We start from the raw sequence: 20,296 nt of genomic DNA, 5'->3' as shown, positions 1-20,296 counted from the left end.
TTTGTGTTAAGAATATTAACAGAAATGATAGTTTTAAAAATGTCCTTATTTTATCCTTTTAATTGATGTATCCTTGACATTTTTCCTTATAATAAAAGTTACTGTTTTAGTATATCTTTATGTATAAAATAGTTTGAATGAAATAAAGTCCTTGACAAGATGTTATTAATCTGAATATATTTTAAATCAATTTACAATGGTAACAGAACTCTGAAGGATGTTCAAGATTTTAAAATAACTGACACCTTGAAATCCTACTTAGAACCCGTTCCAGAATGAATTGAAATGTTTTAAATAATCAACAATACACTGAAACTGTCAATATGATGCTAACACAGATACCAAGTCAAATTGTTTCTTCTTAAATTTTGTTCTCTAATGAGTAAACAAACAACAAAAATAGATCAAGGAACATTTAAGAAATTGATAGAAAAATGCTTTAGGACAGTATTATAGTCTGAATATTTTGTCCTCCTAGAAATTCATATATTGAAACTCTAAACCCCAAAGAGGATGACATTAGGAGGGAGAGTGTTTGGGAAGTGCTTTAAGCCATGAGGGTGGAGCCCTCATGGATGGAATCAGTGCCTTGCAAAAGAGGCTCCAGAAAGCTCCCGACACCCCCTGACCTTGAGAGGACACAGAGAGTATCCAAGAGAGGGCCTTCACAAGAACATAACCAGGCTGGCACCATGATCTTGGATTTCTCGGCTTCCAGAAATGTGAGAAATACTTTCCTGTTGTTTATAAACTACTCAAGCTACCCAGGCTGGTATTCTGATATAGCAGCCTGAATGGACTAAGGCAGACTAATGCCAGTGAAATAAAATTGCTTACTTTCAAAGTTAGCTTTTAACCTTGATACACACACATACACACACACATGCACACACACACACACTGCATACTGACAGTCATATATATATACAAAACACTGAGGATATCCAGGTCTAGAATACGAACATCAACAGACCTTACAAAATGGCTTCTAGACCAAGGGAGCATGGTATTGGTAAAGTGATGGAGGGAGGGAGGGAGGGTTGTCCCACTGGCTTCTCTGATACGATAAACTCAAGTAAATTTTGTTCTTAAATCTTTTAGAAATATAGATCAATATATCATTCTTCATTTATTCTTTTGGAAATATGATAGTTGTAATAAAGTAAAAATCAATTTGTCAAGCAAATCTTGATTGCATTATCCTCAAAGGAAAATGCAAGTCAGCAATAAAATATCCTGACGAGAAAATAGTAATAAGCTTAAAGCCTCATCTCATGCTTGTTATCCTGACAGCAATATCTCTGGAATATTCTCTTGACAGGAAAATTCCATTTCATTATCTTCAAAAAGAACTATCCAGAAATTTTTCCTTCCAAGAAAATAGTTATTATGCTGACAGAAACATTTCAGTTTCAATGTCCTGAAAGCAGCATCAGTCTTAACCTGGAATAGAAAGGATTTCAATGAAGGGCAGCTTGTTCCTTTGACTGCTGGAGATATGGTATATATTTACTTAAAAGGAAATAAGAAAGACATAAAAGTATCAAATCAAAACACAAATTCAGCTTGTCATTTTATAATATGATTGGCATATTAAAATTTTAAAGAGACACACAAATAGAGGCATATATTGATCTACCACTTTCAAGCACTCACCTGTTTTTGTATGGCAACATCATATACCTGATAGCTATACTATACAAATAGTGTGGTTGGACAAGGAAGGAGATTCTATATGCAGGAAGGGTTGAGTGGAGGCTGACATACAGTTTCCTTCCATTCCTGGGCATCAAAAGATCTTCTGTAGACTTGCTTACTACATTACTCAATCTTGTGACATAGCCCATGAGCAACTATCACGATTCTAATTCCAGCTAAATCTCATCCTATGTGTGTGATCTTGGAGCAGTTCATTTAGAGATATGAGCCTAATTCGTAAAGTGAGGATAATCAAACTCTTAAACATTTTATTATTTTCCCTAAGGATAGAGCTATAAGAAGCGTGGCGACTGATAACATGGAAACATCTAAAAGAGCAAGATGTGACATATCCCACCTCCCACCAAAACCCAAAAGAAGATTAAAAAAAAGTAGTAAAACTTCAAATGATAGTGAAGAAAATGATATATTCTTTAACTTTTGCAAATTATTTGGGCGCAGTAACAAAAACACACACTAATCATAGCCTATCTTATGTGTCTAAATAGTACCTAAGATAAGAGAAGGCTTCTGACTCAGCACTGCTGTCTATTTCATCTTTGGGTTGATGGTTAGAGATAGTACCTCCTCTCAAATTTAATAGTTAGACCAAATTAATTAGGAAAATTTATTTCACAATGAGACTCGTGAGTTTTAACTGGATATTATTTACCTGCATCTGTTACTGCATTCATAATATATATTACTTATATTTTGTGGTTTGTTTAATTATATCACAGACAAGTGCATTTTAAACACAAACCTAAAATGAGAAACCTAAAAATGACATTGACTGCTAAAAATAGAAACTAGTGCCCAATCCCACTTACAAAGAGAAATGCAAAATTCTTAAATAAAAGAAGAGCAAGTTAGTTTGTAGAAAGTTCTCCACCATAATCATATTTGATTTTGTTTTTATTTCATTACTGTGAGGATAGATGAGTGTATTGGAACCAATTTATATTGCACAGACGTATATATATATATATATATACACACATATATACAGATAAATATATATAAACATATAAAATCTCAACTGCTACCCAATAAATTCAACAAAATCTCATATTAAAAAAATAAAATGATATAGCCTTAAAAAGTTACTGCAGAGAACCTATACTATCATGAAGCAAACATTTACTCTACAATAATAACAATTATTAAACTTAGTGTGTATATATATATAACTGAATCACTATGCTATACACCAGAAACTAACACAATGTTGTAAATCAGCTATATGTCAATTAAAAAATAAAACTTAAGGATAAATCTCTGACAACTTATCCTAAAAAATTAAGAAAAATCACTAAGAGGAACTAATCTCTACCATAAGTATTTTAGGATGCAATTGTTTATTCAAAATATTTGAGACAAAACTATTTGAAATGAGGGGAAATAATTTTGTTGACAGACATATGGATTAATATATATACATATATTAGATATATATTATATATACAGTGGCCACTTTGTCACCATAGAGAAATCCAGTCTCTGGATGAAATTGACAGTCTGGCAAGGGGAAGAAACTGGATTTGTAATGACATTATAGTGTCTCTGAATTAAAATCAACTTTTAATCACTTTTCTCTAGAATTTCAGATGCTACTGTTTTAGAGTTTGAGTTGAGTATTTGTTACCTAAAACTAAAGCTTTCTCATTAATATAATAAATTTCATTAAATCTGAGCATTTTTCTTGGGTTTTTAGGGATAGATAGGTAGATAGACAGAAAAATGATAGATACAGAGATTGACATTGATATACATATATGTCATGCTATACACATGAGGTCAAAAGAAAGGAAAATGACGCTCTGCCAGGTTCCAGTCATATTATACTACTAGTTAGGACATGGGAACCATAATAATTGAAAAACAAGTATACATACAGAATGACTTCAACTTTATCGAACTATATGCACATGAATAGAAATAAGTAACTCTTTTTTGTTTACTGTATGGATAGTGGCATAATTTGTACTTTATAAAGTTGTAGATTTTTTTTAATTGCCTATATAGATATAGATTAGGAAGAAAACTAGGGTTACTTCAATATATTAAAAATATACACATATAGTTTATATTTGCTGTATAAACATATACATATATAAAAACACTAAGAGATAGATGTGTGTTAGTATGCATACATATATTCCTTTTAGTATTAAATAAAAATAATGAGATATACATAATATATTTATGTGTAGAAAATGTATGTATGGATAGACAGTAGATGGTAGATAGACAGATACAATAATTTACCAGCAGATGTTGTTTAAACAAATCATGCAACCATACTACTGTTAAACATTATTCTTTTAGATACTGGAACAGATATAAAGAAAGTCAAATAAAAATATCAATTGTCTATGTAACAATACAATAATAAATATAACAGCATGACATTTTGAATAAATAAATCACTCAAATCAAGCAAAATGCTTAATTTTTGTTAAGGAAGATACATGTGTTACTTCCTTTCAAATGAATTCATTTTAAAGAAAATATAAGAAAAAACAGGACAGCTAACAAATCCTTAATTTTTTTTCTATATTGAACTAATATGAAAAGTAATGTTTCATAATGCCATGTAATAGCTTCAGTAACACTGGGAATATGTGAATGAACCAAAAAAAAAAAAAGTGTGTGTCTGTACTTATATGAAGCACAACAGAATAAAGATTCAAAGGTTAGACTGTATACATAGAACAACATTACTGAAAATTTTAGGTTTTGGCATATTTAAGAAGTGGAATTTTCCAGTACTATTATCTTCTCTTAAACTGAAACTGGCTAAGCATTTATAATTTCAGTACAAGTATCATGTTTCTGGCATTAGTAGGCCTCCATTTGGAAAACAATGTCATAGGGTTCTTGTAGACAGATGGATAAATGAACAAAAGCAAAATAACATCCTAAGTTTTCTCCCTTTTATTTGATCTTCTGCCAAATGGAACTATATTTCTGTACAAAACAAAAAAAATATATCCTGGCATAAATTTAACTCTTCCTATGTCAGTTTTCTCTCAGAATTTATCTTCCCTGGCATATCTCCATTTAATAGAACGATTATATTAAAAACTTGTTCAGAGTGAACATTTCACCACATTCTCTCAGTGTATAAATAGTCCTTGGAATAGTTAAATCTGTATTTAACTACGACATTATTTGTTGGTATGGGCTGAATTGGGTTCCCCCAAGCTTTCTATGCTGAAGAACCTCATGACGTGCCTATACTTGGAGATAAATTGAGATCATTAGGGAAAGCCCTAATCCAATCTGAATGGCGTCCTTGCAAGAAGAGAAGATTAGGACACAGGCACCTACAGAGGGAAGACCACGTGGAGACACCGGGAGGAGAAGGCCATGTCCAAGCCAAGGAGAGAGGCCTCAGAAGAAACCAGGTCTAAAGATATTTTGATCTCAGACTTTCTAGCCTCCAGAATTATGAGAAAATATACTTCTGTTGTGTAAACCAACCAGTCTGAGGCACTTTGTTATGGTACCTTAGGAAATTCACGTATCTATGACAAAGTAAGTTTGCTATTTTGAGCCTTTCTGGTAGCTGTTTTCAATGTGATCGGTCCACTTACCTGTGTGTACTCCTAAACTATGAAGTTTCAGTAACTAGGTCAGCAGTATACCAGTGTTTAGTTAGTTGTATAGACAAAGACACGCTCAGGGTAAAAGAGACAAACCGATCAGTTGAAAGTTATAAGACTTTTTATTCCATGAATTAAAAGTACAGTACTTCACCATCACATCAAAAAAACTGATTCTCATATATAACAAAAAAATAAATTCATTCTTTTTTGTAAACCAATAGAAATGATACCTACTTCATGAGATTATTGTGAAAATGAAACAAGGTATTTGTGCAAATGTCTAGAAGATTACTGACCACATAATCAGTATCATACTGAATTGATTTGAAAAAGATATTTTCCTATTACCCAGACTACTTAATCAGTAAATGGAAGCTATCAAGAGGGGGATGTTATGAACAGATTCTCTTATACAGGAAATTCACTGAACAATAGCATAGAAAATAGGGTGGAGGAAGTCGATACCAGAACACAAAACCCTAACCCTAACCCTAACCCTGTATAATAAAGGTTGCACTCATAATATGTCCAGGGAGCAGTAAGAGACCTTTATTCTTAGACTGAGAGCCATGTGTTGGGTACTGTTAGGACCTATGGACTAGGTGGTTAGAAGCTAAATTGCAAAGGCAGAAATAGAAGGATTTAGAAACCGTGTGGGAGTGCTGAGAAACAAGCCACTGGAAAACAAGCAACTAGAAAACAAGCTGCACCCAAATTTCCATGAGCTTAAAATATTATATTCACACTTACTTGCTTAAAATGCACCTGCTTGCTTTGTTTTAATGTTTTACGCAGCAGATGACCTATAACGTGTATTATGTTAAGAAATTTCGTTAAGGGGCAATCCTGAGATTGACCATAAGGGCACGAAGGAGGGCAGATATTTCCTTAGGGTAAAACAATGGATGGTCCTGGAAAGCCAGACCATCCATTAACAGAACTTTGTTCTGGCATGAAAGCATGCGATTTAACCCAGGGGAGATATTTGCTATCTCAAGATGTTCCGGAGGCAATAACAGGATAGACTTAGAAATTTTGCATACCCCGAGGAGGGTGATTGTTCCTGGAAGGGATAGGCCTGAAATTAATCAGTTAATCAGCAAGCAGAACTTAGTGCTTATTGCGTGGAATATCTAAAGCCCCACCTCTTTGATCACATTCTTTTCTGAGCTGTAGACTTCCAATAAATATGATGTTGACCAGGCTTTCGGCACTCTAGATCCACGAGACCTTGAGTCCCCTGGTCCCATCTTTGCTCTTTACTTTGTCTCTTTGGTTTCTTAAGTCTTGCGTTGCCAGTCCTCAGACAGAGTTCCGATCTGCACTGGACGCAGCATGGGAGAAAATACTGGGAGAAAATACGAAGGCTCCTGAAAAAGGGAATACGTGTTGAACGTAGTGCTTAAAAAAGATTTGTCTGACAACGCAGGCTCTGCATTTCCTTGATATTTTAGTTCAATGCTTGTAAATCAAGGATAATGAAATACGACTTATGGGGAAATTGGGAGGATTAATTACAGATGCTAATGTTTGTAAAGAGCTTTAAGAAATGCTGCATTCAAAGTCCTGTTGCATCTCAGTTCAGAGCATTTGCATTCTTCCCGTTGTAAATTTCTGTTCACATTGTCTGAAGCTGCTGTAGACTGAGCTCTAATAAAAGTAGTTTCTGAGAGCATTTAATGAAAAAGGCACCCGCGAAGAGCAACTGGCAGGGTCAGACCACCCCAAGCAGCGTAAGAAAGGCCAGGTTCCCAAGATGGGAGGTCACTAGGAAGAATTTCTAAGAGAAGCAGACAGCCTTCCGCAGACAGCCTTCCACTGTTTTTCTCATTACTCATTCATCCTCTAACTTTTTTCCTCGGATTTTGAGAATCTCAAGTCACTCCATATGATAATTAACAGTTAACCACAGGGATAATCTATAACTGATATCAAAAATTTTCATTAAGCCTTTTCTATAAATTTGATTATAGTCAAAAGTTATACATTCTTTTGTAGTGACCAAATCATTTCTACAAAGCAATTTAGAAATGTGTGATATGATAAGGTGTCCACATGAAAAATTCTTTATATACAAAACACATGAGGCCCTAGAAAATCACTACTTATTATTCCTTAGATTTTTGCTTCACTGTCATAGATCATATTTACCAAGAAAATGTTCTCTGGGAGTGCAGAAACTTAAATCCCAGCTCTGCCATTTAATTATTGCTATAATAATACTACCAATAATGAAATTCCTTTAGGCAACTAATATTATGAACATATAGCATTTGTTAGGCAGTATTCTTGGCATGTCTGATAGTGAGTGGATAAGTGAGACTAAACCGGAAATTAAAATTTTTTTCATTTGTACACACGTTTCTTATTTTTTATGTAATATGTTTCTATTACATTTATGACAAAAGCGTTAAACCTGAATTCAATACTCATCATTCTTGGCCTCATTAAGCCATTTTTCTTGGAATTATCCCCTTCTTTCATATCATGGACTCTTCCAACCAAACTACCCCAAAGTATTTATTCTCTTAACTCTTGCCTTTTCATCATTAGCATGTCTCAAAAAGTCATCCTTCTGGCTCTGTCCTATCTCCCACTAATGTAATCAAGGCCCTAAATCAGGCATGACTATGTCAAATGGCTTGGTGAGAGAGCTGTCAACTTTATTTTCTTTCCTTTATTTCTCATTCTACCCAGTCTGCGTCACTGTGCGCTTTGCTAAATGTAAATAGCAGTGGCATGATGACATTCGATTCCAGGTGTCAGCTCTATCACTTACTGTTTTTGTGACCTTGCTAATGGCACCTAAAAACACTAAGCTTTAGTGTCATCAGCATGAAACGGTAGAGCTATTACCAAGATACCATTATCTTCTCTCTTACTATAAACATTTTTGAAGTCAATTTTTTAAAATATCTAGACTGAATTCACCACATTATTGCCTCTGCTTCTTTCCCACCACTGCTCCATTACTGTGTGCTTTGTGCTAAGAGCTCCTTCCCCGTAAGTCTTTCCTCTAGGTAGGTATTTATATATATATACATACATAATATATATATATTATATATATATACATACATAATATATATATATTATATATATAATATATATATATAAATATATAAATAAAACCTCAAGTTCCAACACAATTTTGGCTTTTTCCTTATAGTCTTCTACAGTGATTCAGATCATCGTTCTCTCTTTAAGAACAAGTATTTTTTCCCCCTTAAACCTCTAATTAGAATTCAGCCATAGTGAAAAGTGCAGTGCATTCCCATTTCAAAACTACTGAGATGGAGAATGGAATCATCTGGATGTCTGTACTAAGCTTGATTCATAATACTGGGCTAAGGAGGGACACAGCTTCCCCTAAAGCGCAAGATTACTGAGTACCTAAAAGCAAGTATGTGATGTTCTACTAAGGAGGAAGGCGAGGGGATTCAGAATAGGAGTAATACGATGTGTTTATATGGCATGAGATGCTATGTACCACAAGCAGGATCCCAAACACTGTTTTCAAAATTCTAGGGAGCCAGAGGGGAGAAATTGAATTTATATCTGCACAACTGCTTAGTGCAAGGAAAGTTGGGCTACATATAAAAGTAAAGGGCTTTGTTTCTGACTCTGTACCTAATGCCTGTCTACAGTATCACTGCATCTCTTTTGGTGTAGTTTCCTTGTGTATTAATAAAGGTCTTGAGGAAAGGGAATTTAGTAACGCACAGGTTTCTGATTTGAGTGTCTGTAGGAGGAGTGAGACTATTCTTCAAGATAGAAAATATCATGGGAAGGTAAATTTTGGGAGACAAATGAATATGTGAAGAACTACTGGATGTGAAGAACCTGCTCAAATGAGAGATTCAGTAGACTTGATTGGCCTATGCCAATACTGCCTGGCATAGATACATCTGAAAAGGAAATATTTGGAAGTCATTTATTATATATTACAGATATATAATATTTGAAGCTACAGGGGTGAGGTATTAGTCCCTTAACTAATTAATCCCTTAAGAGATTGAATACAGAGCTCCAGCTAACACCAACATAGAGCCGTGGGCATAGTTAATGAAGACTACAGACTTTTTGTTGACTATATTATATATATAGTCAACGATTTTGATATTTTTAACTGTGTTTAATCTTTTTGTTTTATTCATCTCTTGACAGGGGTACACAACTGATATTTGGAGAAATGTTTTATCCTTAATAAATGCCAGAAATGTTTTTGAAAAAAACACTTACATGTCAACAATTTTGCCAATTACATTTCTTAATGTAAATGATCTTTTGATTGTATCTCATATTTTGCTTGTTTTTAGTTTGTGATTCCAGCATCCTTTATTTGAGGTTTCAGTTGCAAAATGTAATAAAGACAATTACACAGTCAGATAATTTTATTGTCACTGAAATAGGCGGCCGCTACAGTACGTAGAATTAGGGGGAAAATGAGTATGAAGACAAATCAAGTAGTTTATAGTGACTGTTATAAATTAAATAACAAAACTAGAATAAAATTTTGAATTCTATGACTGAAAGAAAATTCCAAAATGTCTACTACTAAATTTTATGGGAAATAAATAGTTATGAGTTAATGATTTCATATTCTAAGTTTGAGCTTTCCTGTCATTACCCCTTCATTATTGGAAATACAAAATTTTGTTAAATTACAACAACAAAAAAATCCACTTTTCTTCTCTGTAGTGACTAAAAAAAATAAAACATTCCATATTCATGAAGAAAGATACTAGGTAGTAGAAATTTGCTAATTAATTCATCCATCTCTCTGGATATTTATTCAAAAACATTATTACAAGTTTACAAGTATCAGGGAGGTGAATGTGTTTGTTTTTTCTTTTATTAAAGAATTTTCCAGGAGTCTACTTAACATATAGTTCATACAATAAATGCTTATAGAGTGGAAGAATCAATAAAAATGATAATTAAGAATAAATACACTTTTACACTATTAACTATAATGTAATGTGATCAATAATAAATGTTATAATAAATTACTATGAAAATACTGTTGGTTATAAGGAGGCTTCACAGGAGGATATGACTGCTAAAAGATCAAAAAGTCATAAAAGGAATACGTTATTTAAAGATGTGAACAAGAGTAAATATGATGAATTAGTAACTGGATATTGTTAATATTTGATTCAAAATGGTTTGAATAAGAAGTTTTTTTGTATCAACTTTTTATTTTTTAAATGTATATCTGCTTCAATTTTATAAGTCTTGCATTTCATGAAAAAATCATGAAATGTTTATTAGTCAACAAATTCACTTGGAGAGAAATCTACAACAAATAAAATAGATTTCCTATAAAGGAAAGAATCCAATAAATGTTTCCAACAATACAAAGCACTTTGTAAAACATAGATGTGTTGCGTAAACAGGAAATAGCATTCATTACTCAAAGGAAATAAATACTTGGAAAATCTTACTACAAGAGGAAGGAAAACCTCTTACTCATCTCATGAATATGCAAATTATCCTTGCAGATACTTGAGTACTGGTGTGGAGGCCTCCCCTTCGTTTTCCTTACTTTTAAAAATCTGAGTTGATATTCCTTTGTGTTGTGACTGTACATAAGATATCAACTCACCAACTATGCTTGGATATCATTAAGTAGATTAAATTGAATGATGAAAGCTCTTTATCATAAAATGAATGTGGTCTCTTTCTTGTTAATTGTATTAAACAAAATCCTCTTTTGGGATTGAGTCATTAAATTTATCCTCTCAACCTATAAAATAGAGCCATTAGACATTCAACTTGATCAATATAAACGTCCAATTAAGGCAATTCAGAACTAAATACTTTTCCTGTTCAAATGCTATTTGGTTTATTTCATCTACCAAGACAGCCATAACAAGAATGGGCACATACTATTTTGCTTTGTATGCACTGCAAAGAGAAGCAAAAGTAAGACTCATAACTATTTCTTAATCCTATTTTGACCTATTTTATTGACATATAACACTATATTAGTTTCAGTTGCACAACATGAGTCAGTATTTGTACAAACTGTGCAGAGATCACCACAATAAGCCTAGTTAAAAATCCGTTACCACACATAGTTACAATTTTGTTTTCTTGTGATGAGAACTTTTTAAGATTTACCCTCTTAGCAACTTTGAAGTGTACAACACAGTATCATTAACTACAGTCACCATAGTGTATATTACAGCCTCAGAGCATATTTATTTCATAACTAGAGGTTTCTGTCTTTGAGTACCTACACCCATTTCGCCCACCCCTACCTCCCACCTCTGGCAACCACTAATCTGTTCTCTGTATCTTTGTGTTCATTTTGTTTGTTGGTCGGTTTGGTTTTTAGATTTCTTATATGAGTGAGATCATATGGTATTTGTCTTCCTCTGTCTGAATTACTTCACTTACCATAATGTCCTCAAGGTCCATCCATGTATTCATGAGTGGGAGGACTTCCTTATTTTTTATAAATAAATAATAATAATAGATATGAAAACATTTTCTTTATCCATTCATCCATCAATGGAAACCTATGTTGCTTTTATGTATTTTGACTTACTTTACTTTCCCAAGATGGATACAATTGAATGCCTAATCCCTAAGGAACTTAAATAATACTGAATGATGATAAGAAAAAATGCAAATATCTACAATCCAGGTAGATAAAATATAAGGTTATAAAGGCTCTGGTGGATCAAAGGAGTGAGTTTTTTTGGGGGGACTGTTTTTTTTGGTGAAAGCAGGGAGAACATGCAAATTGATGGAAGTCACTGTTCAAACCTTTACAAAGCATAGCTATTAAAACATGTCTTTGTCCAGTTTTTTTTTTTTAAAGAAGAAACTCTATTGTTCCCCATTAACCTCATAACTGAGTGAAAAGCATTTTTAAAAGACATAAATCTGGTGAAAGTTTTCTCAGGCAGGAAAATCTTCCAAGAAAAAGAATCAGGAATGTAGTATTAAATGAGTGATGAATTTTATGCTATTTCAAAGGTAAATCAAAGTGCTTGAAACATTTTTAAAATGTTAGATCACTGCATATGTAAGAAATGCACAACAGTAAACTTCCTTCCCTGTGTGCTGTTGTTGCCAGTCATTTTACTTCTACATATTGTCATTAAGACCCACAATACAACTGGTCTTTTTATAATTAAGCAGTAAAGTAAAATTTAAATAAAAATTTCCAATGAGGAAAAAAATTAAATAAATCCACATAGATACCAGTTCTAGGGCTCTCCATTCCTTTTTGTAGATCAAAATTTCTATCTGAAATGATTTGCCCTCAGCCTGAAAAATATCTTTAAACAGTGTTTGCAGTTTAGTATTGAAAAAAAATCTTTCTTTGGTTGTATTCTATTTTCCACTAATTTTTGAAGTATATTTTGAGCAGATATAGAATTCTCATTAACAGGTTTTTCTTCAGCACTTTAAATGTGCCATTAGATTGTCTTCTGGTATGCATTTTTTGGAGGCAAGGAATCCACACTGATTTGTTTTTATTTCCCTCTATATAATGTGTAATCATCTATAATTTATTTCCCTCTATATAATGTGTAATGTAACTATGATTCCTTTCATTGCTGTCTTTTTAGTGACTTATTATGTGTTTTGTGTAGTTTTCATGAAATTTGGGAAAAATTGTGATCATTATTTCTTCAAAACTTTTTCTCCCTAATTTCTTTGTAATTCTGAAACTCGTATTACTCACATACCAAATAACCTGACATTTTCCCATATGTGTCTTCATCTTTATTCATTTTATTAATCCATTTCTACTCTCACTGTTCCTGAGTTTGCAGTTTCTACTGCTGTCTTCTCAAATCCGCTGAACTTCCTACCAAGTGTCTAATCTTCTCTTCAGCCCAACTGGGTGTTTTTTTATTGCAGGTATTTCATTTTTATTTTCAAAATATTTATCCAATGACCTAAAAAAAATCTTTGTAATTGACATTAAAAAAAAAAAAACTTGTCGGATTATTCTTTTATTTTTCTCAGTTCTAGATCCTTCAAACTGATTGATTCTTCTTTTGGTGATAGGTCATACCTTTTGCTTGTCATGTTTAATGATATATAATTGAATGCTATACTTCATAAATATTTTACTTCCAATGTCTGGATTTTTGTTGAAAGAGTGTCGGGTTTGGTCTTTTTGTTTTTAAACCAAATTTCCTAACAGATTGGACGAATCTTTTAAAATGATGTTTTTGTGAGTCTAAAGTAGATTTTAATCTAGACACTCAGGATACATAAACCTTTCTCTTAAGCTGTGGCTTAACTGATGTATCTACTGAATGCATGAGGTGAATCCTTAAGACTTTCCGCTTGTGTAGGTCAGAAATGAAATGTCTCTCGAGCTTGTATCCGCTCCCCAGTAGTCCTTTCCCTGGTAGCTGTCTTTTGCCAAGCTTTATGGAGTCTTAGCTATACACACACATCTTTGTATTCATCCAAGAACACCAAAGGACACTTACACAGATTTACAAGGTTTTTTCATTGTTTTTTCTGACTAGAGCCCTTATTTCCTGAAACTCTAAATCTTTGATTTATCTTTACATAGCTCAGGAAGGTCATGTTCTTAATTAAATATGCATTAATGGATATATTTACTTTTCCAATGAAATTTATTCTTTCCTATGTGTTCTTGTTACTAAATAGTGTCCTTTCTTTTCAGCTTAAAAGAAGTGTCTTTAACAAAACAGAAACAGACTCATAGATATAATAGAAAACAAACTTAAGGTTACTAGTAGGGGAAGGGGGTGGGAAGGGATAAATTGCAAGTTCGATATTTGCAGACACTAAATACTATATATAAAATAGATAAACAAGTTTCTATAGCACAGGGAACTAAATTCAATATCTTGCAGTAACCTATAATGAAAGAGAACATGAAAACGAATAGATGTATGCATACTAATAACTGAAACATCATGCTGTACATCAGAAATTGACACAACACTGTAAACTGACTATATTTCAATAAATTTTTTTTAAAAGAAGTACCTTAGTGATGATGAACTTTAGCTTTTGTTTGTCTGGAAAATTATCTTTCTTTTAATTATGAATGATAACTCTGCAGGCAGAATATTCTTGGTTGGAAGTTGTTTGTATGTTTGTTTTTCCAGCACTTTGAATATATTATGCCACTCCTTTCTGGCCCACAAAGCTTGTGCTAAAAAATCTGCTGGGTGTATAGGGGTTCCCTTCTATATAACAAGTTGTTTTTCTCTTGCTGCTTCTAATGTTATCTGCTTGTCTTTAATTTTGCTATTTTAATCATAATATATCTTGGTGTGAACGTCTTTGAGCTCTTTTTTTTTTTTTTTTTTTTTTTTAATTCTTTGAGCTTCCCAGGTCTAGAAGTTTGTTTCTTTCTCCAAGTCAGGGAGTTTTTCGGTCATTTTTTTCACATACAATTTCTGCCCCTTAGTCTCTTTCTTCTACTTTTGGGAGTCCTGTTATTCTGCATCATTTAAGTGATGCTTAGCTTCCTAGAAAGATGTCAATGATTGTGATGAAAATATGTTGAAGGACATACATCCAAAATGAATGCAAAATTTAAAGTTCTGAGAATGTGGTAAAAATTAGGTGATGTGTGTTTGCCATTTTTGAAGTATATGCTAAAGTGAAGGTTGTTGTTCAATTTCATTTTTGACATTTTACACACAATAATACAGACTCAGAACATCCAACCTGTATTTTTTTAACATCCTGTTCATAATGTGAAGAAATTTGATGTTATAAATCAAAATTAGTATTCTCTCTTCCATTTGTTTCCAGAAAAGCGTTTAGCTAAAAACATACTATGTTTTCTTTTTCACTTACAAACTAAAAATAAACAGTTTCACTTATTATTCTTAAAACGAAGAATATTACCAGTTTAACTTTGCCTAACCTAGCCTAATATTCAAGACTGTCCCAGATATATCATTTAACTGTTGATATTCACAAGCCCATGTTTCACTTGTATGTATTTTTATTTATTTAACAAACACATACTACATATGCCAACTGATGACATAGACACTATTATTTTCCACAATTTCAATGTGAGGAAACTAAGGCATGAAAAGTGACATGCTTGCCCAAGGTCACACAGGTAGTAGTTGGTAGAGTTAGCAGCTGCATCCCAGCAATCTGGCTGTAAATTAAATCCCCTCAACTACTACACCACACAGGTATGAACTGTCAATCAACCTCTCAAAGCAATCTTTGGTTACACAGACACACTCTGACTACGTTCGCATATGGAAGAGAAAAATGAGTAAAAAAGCTGGATGAGTAGTGTTCTCAAAACTTTTTCTAGATTAGATGTGTGTGTGTGCTGACCATTCAAGGAACTTTCACAGACATACTGTGGTGTGTTTCAGAAGATGTAAGTTCAGACGTCCATTTATTTCTTAAAAAATGTATTGAATTCTATCTCTAAAGATATATTCTCTTGCAACGTTTTTTCTTCTCTTCTCTGAGGACTACAAATATTTGTACCTGCTATTCACTTTGTCTATTTTCTCTATATATAGATGTTTATTTTACATATTTCCTTTTACTCTCTAGACATTATTTGCATATTTATTGTTTTGGGGCAAGGTTAGGCTTTTAAAATGAGTTTTAATATTTATTTGCCCTACTGGCTATCATATATCTTATTTATTAACAACAAAGTAAAGTATTTGGTGAATTTAAATCTCACAAGTCTCATTTCTGGGCAATTAAAATTTAATAAAACAAATATTGAAGTACATTTCAACTTAGTCAAAGGTGATTTTAAAACCTTATTTATATTTTGGAAAGTCAATGCATGCTGTTCTATGTAATAGTGTTTATAAATTTGGATTCTCTTTTTATATGATTAATAATCATTCAATCTTTTTCTTATACAGAGCTAAACTGGAGGGACTATTTGAGAAGTAGTATTCAAGATAATTTTATTTTATCAATTTTACGAAATATTTAAAATTATAAATACTAGATATTTTCTGAATTTATAATACTCAAAGCTTTCATTTTATTTTTATTCAAAATTAATTGATTACAATACTTACTTATTCAAAATCAATATTCTCTAATTTCCACCTTGTTTTTCATATCTACTTCATATATATATATATATATATATATATATATATATATATTAGTCTTTCCTCATTAATCTGTGACTTTAAATTTATAGTCATTTACGTTGCCTATTACTTCACCCAATTTGTCATCAACCTTCTGTCATCTCTGATGGATATAAGTGTTTTATTTAAAGTGGTGAATTTTAAAGAAAAAGACTAAATGGTGTAAAAAGGTTCTGCCATAAAATTTTGTTGACGTTTTTCCCCTTGTTATTTCGTAGTTGTGTAGTTTTTTTTTTTTGCTAACTTAACATGCAATATAAGTCTCAACTTCTGTTTCAATTTAACATTCAGGATCACTGATATTCTTTCAAATACTCATACTGATAATGTTGGAATTTCAAAAATATTTTTTACATGTTAGCAATATATCTTCTATAAATGGTAACAATGAAGCATATACTATGTGCATAGGGTTTAAACTTTGCATATGCAGAGCTTACAAGTGAAAAATTAATGTCATGTATGGAAGTAAGTAGCAGAATTAATAAGTTTCATCAGAAATATTAAAAAAAGAATCTCAGATTAGAAGTCTCCATGACCTTTAGTCAAAACACCCTACTAATTTAGGCCTCTGCTCGAATACTACTTTTGCTGAGAAGCCGATTGCCTCTTTACCGACTTTTCCTTGACCAGCTTTCAAGAAAATGGTCATGGAGCAATACTGTCAAAATGGCAATGAACAGGATTCAGAACTACAAAGACTATCAAGAGCCAAAGCTTGGAAAGCCGACTTTTATCTCTGGATCAATTGTTCATTAGCAAATGTGTCAGAAAACATCCCTCCACCGGATAAAGCTCTTCAGTGAAATTGTCTGCCAGGAAATTCTCACTGTGTTTTTATTGTAGTCATCCATTCTTATCACCCTTGGTTTATTTCTCTTGAAACAATGATTTAAAACTCATGTAGCAGTGTCTTCAATTGAAAAGGTCTTCATTCCCCTTGGGACCAAAAATAGGACCTCAGACCATGTCAGGCTAAATTATGTAGTCACACTATTAAACATCCCAGAATGACCATTGTGAAACATAATTTGACTTGATTAAGCATAAATATCAAAGTTGTGCACAGATATCAACTCTTACAGGGAAAGCCTTATTTACAATTTTTTCTAACCAATCATCAAACAGCAGAATCTCACAAAAACCTTCAGTATACAATCCCTTTTATTATCAAATTCTCCAGATTAATCTAACAAAATTACTTTTCCCATTGCCCTATCTTACATTTGTTCAATTGTTGTCTTGAACTGTTTATGACAAAAGCTGAAGGTATCTGATCTCTTATTTTAATCATTTTATTTTTTTAACTAATTTTATTTTCAAATTCCACAGAAACACAAAGACCATAAGGAAGTATCAAGAACAAAAAAGTTCACTAGCAAATTGCAAAATCAATAGTTCAAGAAGTTACTGGTTTTTTTTTTCTTTTCTCATAATGTAGTCATTGCATATGTAAATTGTCTGCAGATGCGCTCCTCTCTGAAAAATGGTAACGCTAAAATTTTTAAATATGTGTTTTGGATGGAATTACGATCTTGAAAGGTCCTTTGTGAATATCAAGTGTCTAGCTTGCTGAATGTAAATCCATAGGAGTAGTTTTTGAGGATTACTGTGAAACACACAAACTGAAAATGAGGTTTACGTTTATTTATTTTACATTACTTAAAAAAAAAGTTTGGCAAGTGAGTATGTTAAAAGGATGTGTTGTGGGTCTGGTGAGAAGAGAGAAGAAAGGTCAGAACCAGATGGATTCAGTCACAAGGAGCAAGTAGCACATCTTTAGTTGTCATATGGTAATTCAACTTTTTTACTACTATAGGCAAGAGAGGATAACCTGGATATTTTCTCACATTATTTTACCAGTCTAAATTACTACACTGTGACAGGTCTTACAACTAGTCAGGTACCTGTGCAGGAATTGATCATGCGGCCCCTACTCCTTGTGTGCACAGCCTTCTCCCCACAATAAAAGACCCTTGGTGCTCACCCAGGCACCTCTCGCCTATGTGGCCTATAGCAGCGTACCTATTAAACTTTCCTAAACTCTTAAAAAATAAATATAAATAAATAAATGACCACACTGTGTTACTTACTCAGTCACAGTGCTTTTGACAGCAACAAGGCTCTACCACTTACTTTTGAATAGAACACTTTGTAATCCAGAACTGTTAGCAAAGGGCATAGTAACAGACCAAAGCTTCATTTTAAATCAGCTCCTTTTGTAATGTTTCTACAGTTAATTATCATCTAAATAAATTTGGACAAAGAAATCCATATTTCCAACATGGCTAAATCTTAATCATTGGCTAAAAACCATATTATTAATAGATATATATGACAGAGGAAAACAGTAGCTGAAGAAAACAATAAAAATTATTGTTGGTAAAATGAATCCAAATAAATATTTGATTCAGAATATTATCAGTAATTCAATAGGAAATGTTTGATTTATATCAGTAGTTACAAAAGGTGAATTGCATCTAAGATTCTTCTAAACAGACCAACAATTATTTTCAATTAGGTTATGGTTACATGAGAGGCTGTAATAATAAAAATAAAAATATGAGATTTCCACTTATTTTTATCTGAGCTGTTAAAATGCTCCATTATTTAAATTTAAATCAAAATTTTACAATTGGGTGAATATTTTATTCGAAAGACTGTGATAGTAAAAATAATCAGACAGTTTTGTGGAGGTTTAAATATTAGAACTGCAGCTTATATAGCAAAATCTATCCAATACATTCTTGTATCATAGTAGATCATGCATTCAATGAGTTTTATTTCAGAATTAAAGTATTTTAACTTAAAATGAAGTATCCATAATTATTTGTATCTTTATTCACAAATATCCCACATAAATTTCTTATGAAATGACTCGTGTCCCCTCTAAATTTATATATTGAAGCCCTAACCTCCAATGTGGCTGTATTTGGAGACAGTGCCTACAGAGAGGTAATTAAGGTTAAAAGAGGTCATAAGAGTGGATCCTTAATCCAATATGATTGGTGTCCTTCTAAGAAGATAAGAAGAGGAAGAAACACCAGGAATGTGTGACAGAGGAAAGACCAATTGAAGACATAATGAGAAGGTGGTCATCTCTCTGTCATGGAGGGAGCCCTCCTGACACCTTTATCTTGGACTTTCAGCCCCAGAACTGGGAGAAAATAAATTTCCATCATTTAAGCCACTCAGTTCATAGTATTCTGTCACAGCAATGCTAGAAAGCAAATACAAAATTCTAAAGGCAAGTTTTGTAACTTTGCTAAATAAGTTTTGGGACAAGGCAAACAATACTATAGAAATCTGTAATTTCGTACTTTCGCCTGAAAGTTCAAAACATGTATTTACCTGAAACCTTAATTGGATTAAATTTAATTCAAAATAAATGGCTGAGATGGGGAAGCCTGATGTTTTGATTCATTCTTCAAAAATGCAGCAGGCTGAGGTATGGGAAATACTGGACAATAACAGAGTTCTATACGTATTATCAGGGTTGGAAAGTAGAATGCAGGAAAACTTAAAATCACGTGTATGTAGTTCTGAGAGATATCCGTTCCTGTTAGGACAGCGACTGGTTTGTATGTAAGGAGGAGAACTGGTCTGGGAAAACATAAGCAGCTAAACAGGATATCAGTAATTTAGATAAACTAATCAGAAACAGACCTCAGGGCCAAGCAGCACAGGAGGCTTTGCAGTAAGCTGGGTTGGGCCAGGTTGAACAGCAGGATCCATTCCTACTACCTTAGGGTGCTTTTCTGCACTGCAAGAGCAGAATGCTGAATACTTTTCCAACATTTCCATGCTCATACTGGATGCAAATCAGGTCCTATCAGTTAGATGTACTTATATAAGTCTTTTTAAGGGGAT

The 20,296-nt window shown here is 32.8% G+C and overlaps 1 long non-coding RNA gene across 3 annotated transcripts in view; it reads right to left on the bottom strand.

Moving 5' to 3' along the window:
- The window catches only part of LOC140700471 (uncharacterized), a 165,494-nt gene that overhangs the window by 33,487 nt on the left and 111,711 nt on the right, over positions 1-20,296 (bottom strand). Inside the window, exon 5 of one of the 3 annotated variants that reach the window (XR_012078878.1) lies at positions 5,589-6,679. The exons of the other annotated variants lie outside the window; for them this stretch is intronic. This is a non-coding gene — a long non-coding RNA (uncharacterized lncRNA). Of the gene's footprint in view, positions 1-5,588; positions 6,680-20,296 lie in introns of those variants that run through there. 3 annotated transcript variants of the gene reach the window in all.

Source organism: Vicugna pacos, chromosome 2, assembly GCF_048564905.1.
Source record: "Vicugna pacos chromosome 2, VicPac4, whole genome shotgun sequence".
NCBI lineage: Eukaryota > Metazoa > Chordata > Mammalia > Artiodactyla > Camelidae > Vicugna > Vicugna pacos.
This window is presented reverse-complemented; position numbering and strand designations above follow the sequence as displayed.